The sequence below is a fragment of the Lissotriton vulgaris genome, chromosome 7, assembly GCF_964263255.1.
Source record: "Lissotriton vulgaris chromosome 7, aLisVul1.2, whole genome shotgun sequence".
Lineage (NCBI taxonomy): Eukaryota > Metazoa > Chordata > Amphibia > Caudata > Salamandridae > Lissotriton > Lissotriton vulgaris.
Window position 1 is genome coordinate 950,819,712 of NC_141695.1, and position 12,209 is coordinate 950,831,920.

The 12,209-nt window shown below is 44.5% G+C and overlaps 1 protein-coding gene across 2 annotated transcripts in view; it reads right to left on the reverse strand.

The window, feature by feature from the left end:
* ATP10B (ATPase phospholipid transporting 10B (putative)) overlaps positions 1-12,209 on the reverse strand; it is a 546,723-nt gene that overhangs the window by 202,024 nt on the left and 332,490 nt on the right. The window lies entirely within an intron of this gene.

Consider the following 12,209-nt stretch of genomic DNA (forward strand, 5'->3'; position numbering starts at 1 on the left):
CGGCTCTGAGAACGCATTAGATATGGCTAATTTCTTATGAAATGTAAGGCCTAGGGGTGATAGGAGTGCATTGGTATGTTTTTGGAGGTATGGGTACCCTATGAATTGGTGGATCAGTTGTATAACCTGAAAATGCATTGAACCACAACATATGCCTTCACCACACATTTTTTACTCCACATTTTTTCACCATGCATATACTTTTACAATGCATGCCTTCATCATGAAACCAATAGTCTATTTAAGGTAAAAAAAAAATATGTATATATAATGCGGGGACGTAAGTTATATTTAGTTCATGTAATTATAACTGCTGAATTTCTCTGGTTCTGTATGAGTGAAATGTGAGCCTAACTAGAATGTCTATGTAACCTTTACTTTTTTTTCCACTGAAAAAAAAAATATATATATATATATATAAAAAAAATTATTCACATATATATATATATATTTTTTTTTTTCACTGAATATATATATATATATATATATATATATTCACTGAAAAAACCATAGGTTTCACACCAGTTATAGTTAGCTGGAAATTTTACTGACATAAAACCATAGAAATTCCAACGTTATAGTTAGTTGGACTCACTATAACAAGCGCGCCTGCAATGCACTGCTGATGACGTCACATATTACATCACTCATGACATCGTCAGTGACATCACTCATGACATCACTGATGACACCAGCCAGTGAATGTGTGTCTTTCTGAAAAATTAATATGTTTTATATTTGTATTTGAAAAGGTTGATGGAAAAATAAATGGTTAAATAAGTGTGTAAATGGATGTTTTTTTTTAAAAAAATGATTGGCTAACTGCCTTATTAAGTGTATTTTATTGAGTACATATATTAGCGAGTAACATTTAAATATTGAAATATATGTATCAGTGTTTCACTTTCTGTATAAGTAGCTGCATGGGTTGGTGACTGACTCACTGTTTGTATGTGTTTTGAAGACAGCATATGTGCAGGACTGTATGGGTGGATGAGAGTGTATATGTGTGTGTTAGTGAGTGAATGACTGTCTCACTATTGTCTTTTTTAATAACGACATATATTTTAATCTAGTGTATGTGAGTTTTGATGTATATAAGTGAGCATATGTGAGAGTAAGAGATTTTAAGAGTTCCTGTTTAAATAAGTATGTGTTTCTATAAGTGATTGTTTAAGAGAGTAAGTATGTGTAAGTTTCCTTAGAAGTAAGGAGGTAGTGTGTGTATAGTTTTATATACAAATAAAAGGATGTTCAATAATTTATTTGCATGTGTGAGTATGTGTGTGAGTAACTTTTGGATGACTGTCGGTGTATAACAGGATGTATAGATCTATCACTACATATGATGAGTGAGTATATGTATGAGTGACTATATAGAACTGTTGATGAATGAGTGGATGTGTATATAGATGGTGGAATTACTGAATTAGTTGTTGTAACTGGTATGGGTATCTCCATTTTTTTGAAAATGTTAGTTTCTATTTTTGAATATGTGTTTCAAGGGTTATATTACACTAAAAGGAGGTCTGTCACTCTGTCACAAGGATGGTGTCATAAGTGATGTCATGAGTGATGTCACTGACGATATCATGAGTGATGTAATATGTGACGTCATCAGCAGTGCATTGCAGGCGCGCTTGTTATAGTGAGTCCAACTAACTATAACGTTGGAATTTCTATGGTTTTATGTCAGTAAAATTTCCAGCTAACTATCACTGGTGTGAAACCTATGTTTTTTTCAGTAAATGTAATAGGTTTTTTAAATACTAATTCCTAACTATAACTGGTGTGAAACCTATGGTTTTTTCAGTGAATTTCCTAGGTTTTTTAAATGCTAATTCCTAACTATATATAGGGCCTTAAACCTATGAAATGTAATATTTTTTATAAAGAATCCTATATTGTATATTTATATAATACTATTTTTTAAATATTTTTTTTACCCTGGTGCGCTCCCGGTGCGCGCCCCGGTGTGCGCACCGGAAAGCGCAGTTTTCCGGAGCGCCCCGGGTCCCGCACCGGTGAGCTTCCTGTTAGGCCTATTGCCGCGAACGAAAACATCATTGTGACGTATCGCGTAGCCGCGTCCGCGTGATGCGCACGGCGTAAGCGCACCTGGAGCACTCGAGCGAATACGAGCGCGCAACGTAAGAATGTGACGCACTTATGTGACGCGCCCCGTGGCGCGCGTCGCGTAAGCGCGTCGGGTCATGTGACCTGAAAATAACACTTTTCATTGGTTCAGGACAGTTTTGGTTTCCAAATGATGAAAGCCCGGGTCATGTGACCTGAAAATAACACTTTTCATTGGTTCAGGACAGTTTTTTTTTTCAAATGATGAAAGCCCCCACCTTTTTTCCTTATTCTGACTTTGTCCTTTGACTGAGGAAGACCTGTTTGGAGATCTTTGTGTTATATTTTGTACTTTACAATGGCTACAGTAGCAGCAGCAGCTGGAGCATCTGCACCACCACCACCAAGAGGACCACCACAACATCACATTGGTGGTCAAGAAGAAGAGGAGAAGGAGGAGGAAGAGGAGGAGGGGAGGAGGTGGCTGCCAGAAGACAATACCCCATACAGGCCAAAGCAGCTCATTGTATGGGAGTTTTTTCCATCCCAGAGGGAAAGAAGAAAGTGAATGCGCCAAAGGTGACTTGCCAAATCTGTGACATTGAACTTTCAAGGGGGAACCCTAATAAAAAATATTAATTTGGTAATAACACCATGATCCGGCGCATGCAGCGCAAGCATCCCAACAACTATGCTGCTGCAGAGGTGAGAGAACTGGCCAGCAACCCTCCCCAATCTTCACCCAGCACCTCCAAATGAAAGCAACCCACTCCATCGGGACCAGAAACAAGGGCGATGGTCCCAAACATTCAACAAAAGTTTGGGCAATACAAAATCTCTTGTATTTTTTGAGGCAAGACCATCACCTACGGTGAGCAAAGCATAACGCTCATCAACCGTGCTGGTGACAACCACAAATGCCCCTAAAATCCTTAATTTTTTCCTGATTTTTTTTGCTCCAGTTGAGCCGTTTTCAATTCCCTGTTTTTTGTTTCTCCCCATAAAAACAACAAAAAAATATAAAATAGTTCATAAAAGCCAAAAAAAGTACAAAATGTTCCAAAAACATTAAAAAAATATAAAACAACGAAAAGAAGAAAAAAAACAGTTTTTTTTAGAACTACCTCCAATTTATAAAAAAAGGCTACATTTTTTAAAAACTCTATCATTCTTTTTTCCCCATGGAACGCTTGCCGGTACGATCCACGGTGCGCGTACCGGGTGCTCAACCCGCGCAAATAAAAAAAAAAAAAAAATTGGGGGGGGGACCCGCTGGGCCCTTTTATAGCCCTCACATCAAACCTAGGGGGTCAAGGGGAGTCTACTCTGCCCCCTTATGGTCATTTCCCCCTTTGTTTTTGCCACCTCTTGTGTCTCGATCCTACCGAGACACAAGATGGCGGCCCCTCCGGACTGTTTGGAATGTTGACAGACACCCAAGAACCAATCAGCTTTCTGCGCGCGAACTCGCTTAGCGCGCTGGTTAGCGCCCCGGTGCGCGTACTGGGGAGCGCTTATATATATATATATATTTTTTTTAACCTAAATTACTCAAAATCCACTGGAGCACATATCTTGAGCCATAGCAAAGGCACATCGGGCTACCAGTCCCTACAATTTTACCAAGTTTGGTGGAAATCCATTCAGCCGTTCGGGCTAAAAGTGAGGTTGACTGCCCTATGGAAATTACCATGGGGAAAACACGTTTTGGGACCCCCCTTTTTTCTCGGCCCCCGCTTGACAATTCCCCCCCAAACTTTCAGGGAAGGACCGGAGCGCCGCGAGGCAAATTTGAGGACATGTTCAGGCAGATTCCTCAACCGTCGCCAAAGTTATTCACAATAGAATGTTGAGATTTTCTATTGAAAATAATCCTAACTATAACAACCTACTGGCGACCGCCAGTAGGTTATATATATATATATATATATATATATATATATATATATATATATATATATATATATATATATATATATATATATATATATATATATATATATATATATATATATATATATATATATGTATATATATATATATATATATATATTTATATATATATATATATATATATATATATATATATATATATATATATGTTTCAACTGAATATATATATATATATATATATATACCTACATATACAATTCCCACCACTTCCGGCTCCCGGAGAAGAAGGAACTCAGACCACCACAGCGATTCAGGCAAGGTATACGTTTATTTGCGTTTCCCACGCAGCCTGCAACAACGCGTTTCGGGCTTCAGGAGCCCTTGATCACATTCAGCAAAAATTACATCACTTGTACTTTTTATACATTTTTTTACCTCGATGTGCACACCCCCTTGTTTGCGTGGACTACAAGTCACGTGATGAATGAACATGAAAGAAAGACTACCAAGTAACTGATGATCTCTCGGAGTCGTGCAAACAGTGATAACTGCTTAAATGCATTAATAAAATCTTTTGAAGGATCAAATATTTGATTTAAACCAAAGGCAAAATTGTACACATTAATTGAGTTGAACAATATCTGACAGGATTAATCCTCATTTTATATATTTACACTGATGTCCTTTTAAAATGAATGCTATAATTCAACCGTGAACACATTTGCCAAGATTTACATTGATTAAATTATGTATATTATACATTTAAAGGCCCCTTCATTCAGACAATCACTTAGAGTTCACTTGAGTCCTACTTGATTGTGAATAGTGCAAAGTTATCAAAAAGTGCTAAATACTGTGCAAAGGTGCAATGATGATAAATATAAAGTGTACACTGCAGATTATATCAACATAATCAACAATATTAAAGTTCATAGCAGGTCAATGATATATATACACAAGAATATTTTTCGTCCAGTCGGATATCAAAACCAATATTACCAATGTCCATAGGACGTATGGAAAATGCCATGAAAGATATGTCTTGTTATCATAGTCAATATAAACTGAGTTAAAAACAAAGAAGAGAGTCATAAGAGTAAAAGTGGCAGAACTACTATGTGGATCCATGGGCAAAAGGTAAAGTACAAATGCAATATTTCTGTAATATACAGCAGTACATACATTTAAAAATACTATTTACAAGTATGTGTACATGTCCTCCGAGTTATTCAGACCCCTTGGCCATTTGCTATCTAGTTCTAAGATGAACTTGGTCTCCAGCTGCCTTAGTATCTTTTCTCTATTGCCGCCCCTTTTACATTTTGGAACGGCGGCAATGACAAAATAGGAGAGGCAATTGATGTCTTTGTTGTGGCATTTCGCAAAATGCCTTGCCACGGGGTAGGCAGCATCATTATGGAGGATAGCTCTCAAGTGTTGTAATATCCTGACATGTACCTGTAGCTTTGTGCTTCCCACATAATTTAAACCACAGGTACATGTCAGGATATAGACAGCAAGGTCCGTTTTACTATTGAAACTCCCCTTGATGGAGCTAGGGGAAGTATCAAATGGGGTCTGACAGGTCGACTTATTACAGCCGAATTTACAAGCCCGACAAACAGTGCATTTTTTGAAACCCTTTGCAGGTTGTAACCACAGTGTCGGATTTATTGTCTCAGGAGAATTTTTATCCAAATCGTTGCCCATGGATCTGCCTTTTCTGAAAGTTACAGCAGGGGGAGTGGTCAGCCGTTCTCCCAGGACATTGTCTGTGAGGACAATAGGCCAGTGTTTTTGTACAATGGCTCTAATTTTCCTTTCTTGACGTGAGTAAGTCAAAATTAATCTGGGGTTATCTGAATTAGTATCTTCAGATGTAGATTGTATGGGCCCCTCTTTGAATAAACTAGTTCTTGGGCGTTTGTCAGCTTTGTTAATAGCTGCATTAATGAGTTTATTACTGTAGCCTCTCAGCCTTAGCCTAGTACGCATGTCATCAACACACTTCTGAAAGTCATCCTCATCACTGCAAATACGTTTGAGTCTAAGGACCTCACCGTAAGGTATACTGGCGATGAGGTGCCTAGGATGTGAGCTGTTAGCGTGCAATGTAATATTGCCAGCCGTGATTTTTCTATGTAACGTGCTTTGTAAACTGTTGTTAACAACCTTGAGCTTAACATCCAAGAACTCTATTTGAGTGGTGTGTATGTGGGAAGTAAAAGTTAGGTTCAGGTCGTTATTGTTGATATTATCGACGAATTGCTGTGCGGATGCTATGTCACCGCGCCAGATGATAAAAACATTGTCGATGTACCGAAGATACAACGCCATATGTTGGTCACATACAGCCCTGTATTGACGCCTAAGGACCTGTTCCTCCCACCAGCCCACGTGTAAACACGCGTAGCTGGGGGAGAAACAGGCCCCCATAGCGACTCCCCTCCTCTGTTTATACAGTGTGTTGTTGTATATATGTATATATATATATATATATATATATATATATATATATATATATATATATATATATAGTAACTGAATATATATATACATATATATATATACACACACATATATATATATATCTCATCTAAAATTCTAGAGGCAGACAACCAACCAAGAGAAATCTTCACCATTGTTCATGATTTAGCCTTTTCAGAGAGGATCATTTCTAATCCTCCTCCTACCCAGTCCCTGTGTGACTCATTGAATCATTATTTTCTGGACAAAATCTCTATTATTAGGGCCAACATCCCTCCCCCCTCCTCTACTTATGTTGACCCCCTCCCTCCCACCCTCCAACCTTGTTTACTCTCGATCCCCCCTCTCACGGAAGAAGTATTTCTGGAAACACTCCTTAAAGTAAAGTCAGGTTCCCCGGCCGATATCTGTCCGGCCCGCATTCTCCAACGGATCTATTCCATCTGCACTCAGCCCTCGATCACCTTCCTCAACAGTTCCCTTGCACAAGGGGTTGTGATCCCAGCTCTCAAATCAGCCACTATTGTGCCTATTTTAAAGAAACCTAGCGCCGATCCATCCACCCCAATCAACTACCGGCCCATCTCCTTGCTGCCCTACCTGGGCAAGGTGCTTGAGCGCCATGTTACCTCGGCACTTAGCGCCCACGTGGAAGCAACCGGGGGTTTGGCGTCCTGTCAAGCGGGCTTTCGGCCTAGGCACTCTACCGAGTCCGTTGTGGTGTCGGTCCTGGACAACCTCAGGGAGGGCTTGGACCAAAACAAACATCAGGCCCTGGTGCTCCTCGATCTATCCGCCGCTTTTGATACGGTGGACCACTCCATCTTGCTTTCACGTATCAGAGCGGCGGGAATCGGGGGCTCAGCCCTGGTCTGGCTTTCGTCCTTCCTACGGGATCGCACCCAGGCGGTCCGGCTGGGAGAGTTCACGGCAACTCCACTCAAGATCACTTGTGGTGTTCCCCAGGGTTCCTCTCTCTCTCCTCTTTTGTTCAACCTCTATATCTACCCTCTTATTTTCGCACTCCAGCAGCTGGAGGTCACTGTATACAATTATGCAGATGACCTCCAGCTCGTCTTCAATCTTTCCTCTTCTTCTCACTCTATCTCTAATGTTCAAACCATTGTGATTTTCATCAGGGACTGGATGAGCCACAACCATCTGAAGTTGAACCCGGATAAAACCGAGCTGGTCCTCACTGGTGGCTCTTCCAGTCCCTGGAACTCTTCCTTTTGGCCCTCTTCCTTAGGCTCCCCTCCCACTCCCTCTCCTACAGTCAAGACCCTAGGTATTAAAATGAATAATCACCTCACCCTTCACTCACAAATCAGCTCTGTCATCTCTTCTTGCATTCTCATTCTCCGCACTATTCACACTGTCTCCCGCTTCTTTTCCCCTTTGGCACTAAAGTTGATTATGTCTGCCCTTGTGATCTCCCGGCTGGACTATGCCAATGCCCTGTACAACGGCATTCCGGCCTGCAGCTTACGAAAACTTCAGCTTGTGCAAAATCAGGCGGCTCGGTTATTGTACGGCCTTCCCCGCTCCCATCATTCAACTCCACTACTGAAGGCGCTACACTGTCTGTTCGGCAACGTTCACTCTTTAAAACCGGTTGCATGGTTTTCCAGGCACGCCAGGGATCAGCCCCTGCCTTTATCTCCTCCTTAATAAAGGAATATGTCCCTACCAGAGAGCTCCGATCATCTTCCCAATCCCTTCTACAGGTACCCCGCTATAAGAGGAAAAAGTGGGGAGGGTCCAATTTCTCATTTTTGGCGCCCACTTTTTGGAACTCCCTCCCCGACCATCTACGATCGAACAAACACTACTCCCTCTTCCGCAAGGGCCTGAAAACCTTTTTGTTTAGTCAAGCTTTCCCACAGTACATTTTTACTCTTCTTGTCTCTCTGCTCCTGCCTTCTATGCCTCCTAAGCGCCAAGAAACCGTTTGGTGTACGCTGCGCTATACAAATATTTTAAATTCAAATTCAAATTCAAATTCATATATATATATATATATATATATATATATATATATATATATATATATATATATATATTCAGCGAAAGACAACAAAACCTGAGAAATTCAGCAGTTATAATTACATGAACTAAATATAATTTAAGCACAGCAGTGTGCCTCTTATGACCTCACATATTGCATCACTCATGACATGGTCAGTTTGGGCTGTAGTCATTTAAAAAATTCTATTTGGACTTAACATGGGAAACACATGTTTGGGACCCACCTCCCCTTTTTCTCGGGCCCCACTGGACGGGCCATTCTCAAACTTTCCAGACACGAGTGTGGAATTTAAGGGAAACATTTTGTGAAGATTCGTCAACCGGAGTGATAGAAATCAAGTACTAATTATAACTACTTCCTGGTGACTGTCAGTAGGATATGGATATACACCCACTTTTTTTTTAATTACCCTTATCACCCAATACCCTTACCCAACCCTAAACCCTAAAAAAACACTTACCATCTAGTACCCTTACCCAGCCCTAAAACCCTGAATAAACTCTTACCACTGTATATCCCTAAACCCTAAAATACCTTTACTATCCTATACCCCTACCAATCCCTAAACCCCTACTCAATTCTAAACCTAAAGCTACTTCCCAACCCTAAACCTTATGTATGTATATATATACACACACACACACACACACACACACACACAGATATATATATATATTCAATTAAAAAACCATAGGTTATAGACCATATATAGTTAGGGATTAGCATTTACAAAACCTTATTTACTCACACAAAACCATTGAAATTCGCATATATAGTTAGTTGCACTAACTATATATCGCGCACCCGCAATCCACTGCTGATGATGTCACATATTACATCATTCATGACATGGTCAGTGACATCACTGATGACATCACTGATGACAACATCCAGTGACTGTATGTTTCTGTAAAGTTAAAATATGTCTTACATATTGAAGAATGAGTGGATGTATAAATGTCTGGATGAAGGATTTAGTAGGTGCATGACTGATTGTATGAGAGAGTGATTAAATGTGTCTCACTGAGTGCATGGGTTAGTGATTAAACTGTCTTAATTTGTGCATCATTATATCTGTTGTTCTGTGTTAGACGGACCGGGAGGGTCGGCCGAGGACAAGGGGAGAGGTCTCGGGGAGAGCCGTCTCCAGCGATCGTACAGACAAGTAACTTCCCCCCCACAGACGGACACCACACCAGGATAAGGTTCAACGATACTTTATCAGCAATTCTTTAGGTACGGTAAAATTATACAAGGAGGTCTGGACTCAGGGGTCCCCTCGATTCTGGTCTCTGGATTGGGAAAAGGGTAGCGGGACAGTCTTGTTACCAATAGATGAAAATAGCTCTCAATCCTCGAGCTCGGCGTTCTAGATGATCGGGCCGCGGCGGAGCCAGCAGGTCCCGAGATGGATGAAGGAAGCGACGGTCCGCGGCGGAGCCAGCAGGTCCCGATGAAGATGGTGGTTACAAACGGTCCGCGGCCACGCCAGCAGGTCCCGACGACGATGAAGGTTACGAAGGTTACGGCAGCGCCAGCAGGCAGGACGATGGTTCGCAAGGCAGGGCTACGGCAGCGCCAGTAGTCCGTCAAGGATGAGTTCTTCACTGTGTCTCTCGACTCCAGGATACAACTGCCTTCCTGCTCTGGAGCTGCCCCAGTTATAGGGCTGGTGCCCTTTGATGTCCGGACCCTCGCACTTGGAGGTTGGGGGGTCCGGGATGAAGGGGTCCAGACACACAGCAGGGGGTGGAGCCAGCGCCCGGGGAGGTTGTGGCGAGCGGCACCTGGCGAGGGAGAACCATCGACACCTCTTTCTCCCATTGACCTGCCAAGTAGTCCGCTCACCTCCTGGGTGGATGGTGGTGCCGGGATGTCTGAGGCCTGGCCAGGCCCAGGGTTGGGGTCGATCGGGGGCCACGCGGCCTCGTGGCGGAGTGTCCAAGATGGCGCCCAGGTCGGGCGCGCGGGCCAGTAATGGATCGGGCCCACGAGGTCGATATGTTCAGAGGCAAGGGTCCCGGAGGGGACGGAAAACGTGAAGTGGTGGTGTGTGACACTTGAGGGACCGGGCTCGGGCCTGGTCGGGCAGAGGGGGAGCGGCCCTTCACGTGGCCTGTCCAACATGCGTCCCCCCCAGCTGAAGGCGGGGAGAGTCACCCATCCTCTTGGGGACTCTCCTCGTCGAGGCGGAAAAACCGGGACAGGCCATCTGCGTTGGCGTGATCTGGCCCAGGCCGGTGTTCAACAGTGAAGTCCATCCCTTGTAGGGAGATGGACCAACGTAGTAGTTTTGGGTTTTCCCCCCGCATCTGCATCAGCCACTGCAGGGGTCGATGGTCGGTCTGCACCCGGAAGTGTGTGCCAAAGAGGTAGGGCCGGAGCTTTTTGAGGGCCCATACCACGGCGAAGGCCTCCCTCTCGATGGTGCTCCAGCGTTGTTCTCGAGGTAGGAGTCGCCTGCTGATGAAGGCCACTGGCTGATCAAGGCCTTCGGTGTTCAATTGAGACAGGACCGCCCCAATGCCGTGGTCGGAGGCATCCGTCTGGACGACGAATTCCCGGCTGTCGTCGGGGGCCTGGAGCACAGGGGCGGAGCACATGGCGGCCTTCAGTTGTTCGAAGTCTGTTTGACAATCTGGGGTCCAGTTGACCTTCTTGGGTTGATTTTTGGACGTGAGCTCTGTGAGGGGCCCCACTATGGTACCATAGTCTTTCACGAACCGTCTGTAATAGCCCGTGAGTCCCAAAAAGGCGCGGACCTCGGTCTGGGTGATGGGGGGCTGCCAGGACTGGATGGCGGCAATCTTGAGCTGCAGAGGGGCCACCAGGCCGCTTCCCACCTGGTGTCCGAGGTAGGTTACGGACCCCTGACCAATTTGGCATTTGCTGGCCTTGATCGTGAGGCCAGCTTGCTGAAGGGCCTGTAGCACCGCTCGGAGGTGGTGGAGGTGGTCGGACCAGTGGTGGCTGTACACAGCGATGTCGTCTAGGTAGGCGGCGCTGAATCCTTCGAGCCCGGCCAAGACCTGGTTGACTAGCCGCTGAAATGTTGCGGGGGCATTCTTCATGCCGAAGGGCATGACCTTGAAATGATAATGGCCATCAGGAGTGGAAAATGCAGATCGCTCTTGGGCCCGGGGTGTGAGGCCGATCTGCCAGTAGCCCGCCGTCAAGTCGAAAATGCTGAGGTAGCGGGCAGCTCCCATGCGGTCGATTAGTTCATCCGCCCGGGGGATGGGATGTGCGTCTGTTCTGGTGACCGCATTCAAGCCCCGGTAGTCGACGCAGAACCGGAGTTCCGGTGTGGTGCCGGGAGCGGCTGCTTTGGGGACCAGTACTACTGGGCTGGCCCAGGGGCTGTCTGAGGGCTCAATGACCCCGAGGGTGAGCATTTTGGTTACTTCTTCCTGGATGCAAGCCCGTACCCGATCTGGTACGCGGTAGGCCCGGTGGCGGATAGGGGGGCTGTCCCCCGTGTCCACGTCGTGCACACACCAGGAAGTGACACCTGGGGTGAGGGAAAACAGGTCGGCGAACTGCAACAGAAGGTCTCGACATTCCTGGCGTTGGTCCAGGGTGAGGGCTCCCGAGAGCCGGACCCCATCCACGGAGCCATCTTTCTCCCGAGTCCGTAGGAGGTCAGGAAGGGGTTCGGAGTCTTCTTCGGCTCCATTGTCTGTGGCCATCAGGAGGCTGAGTTCTGAACGCACAAAGTGGGGTT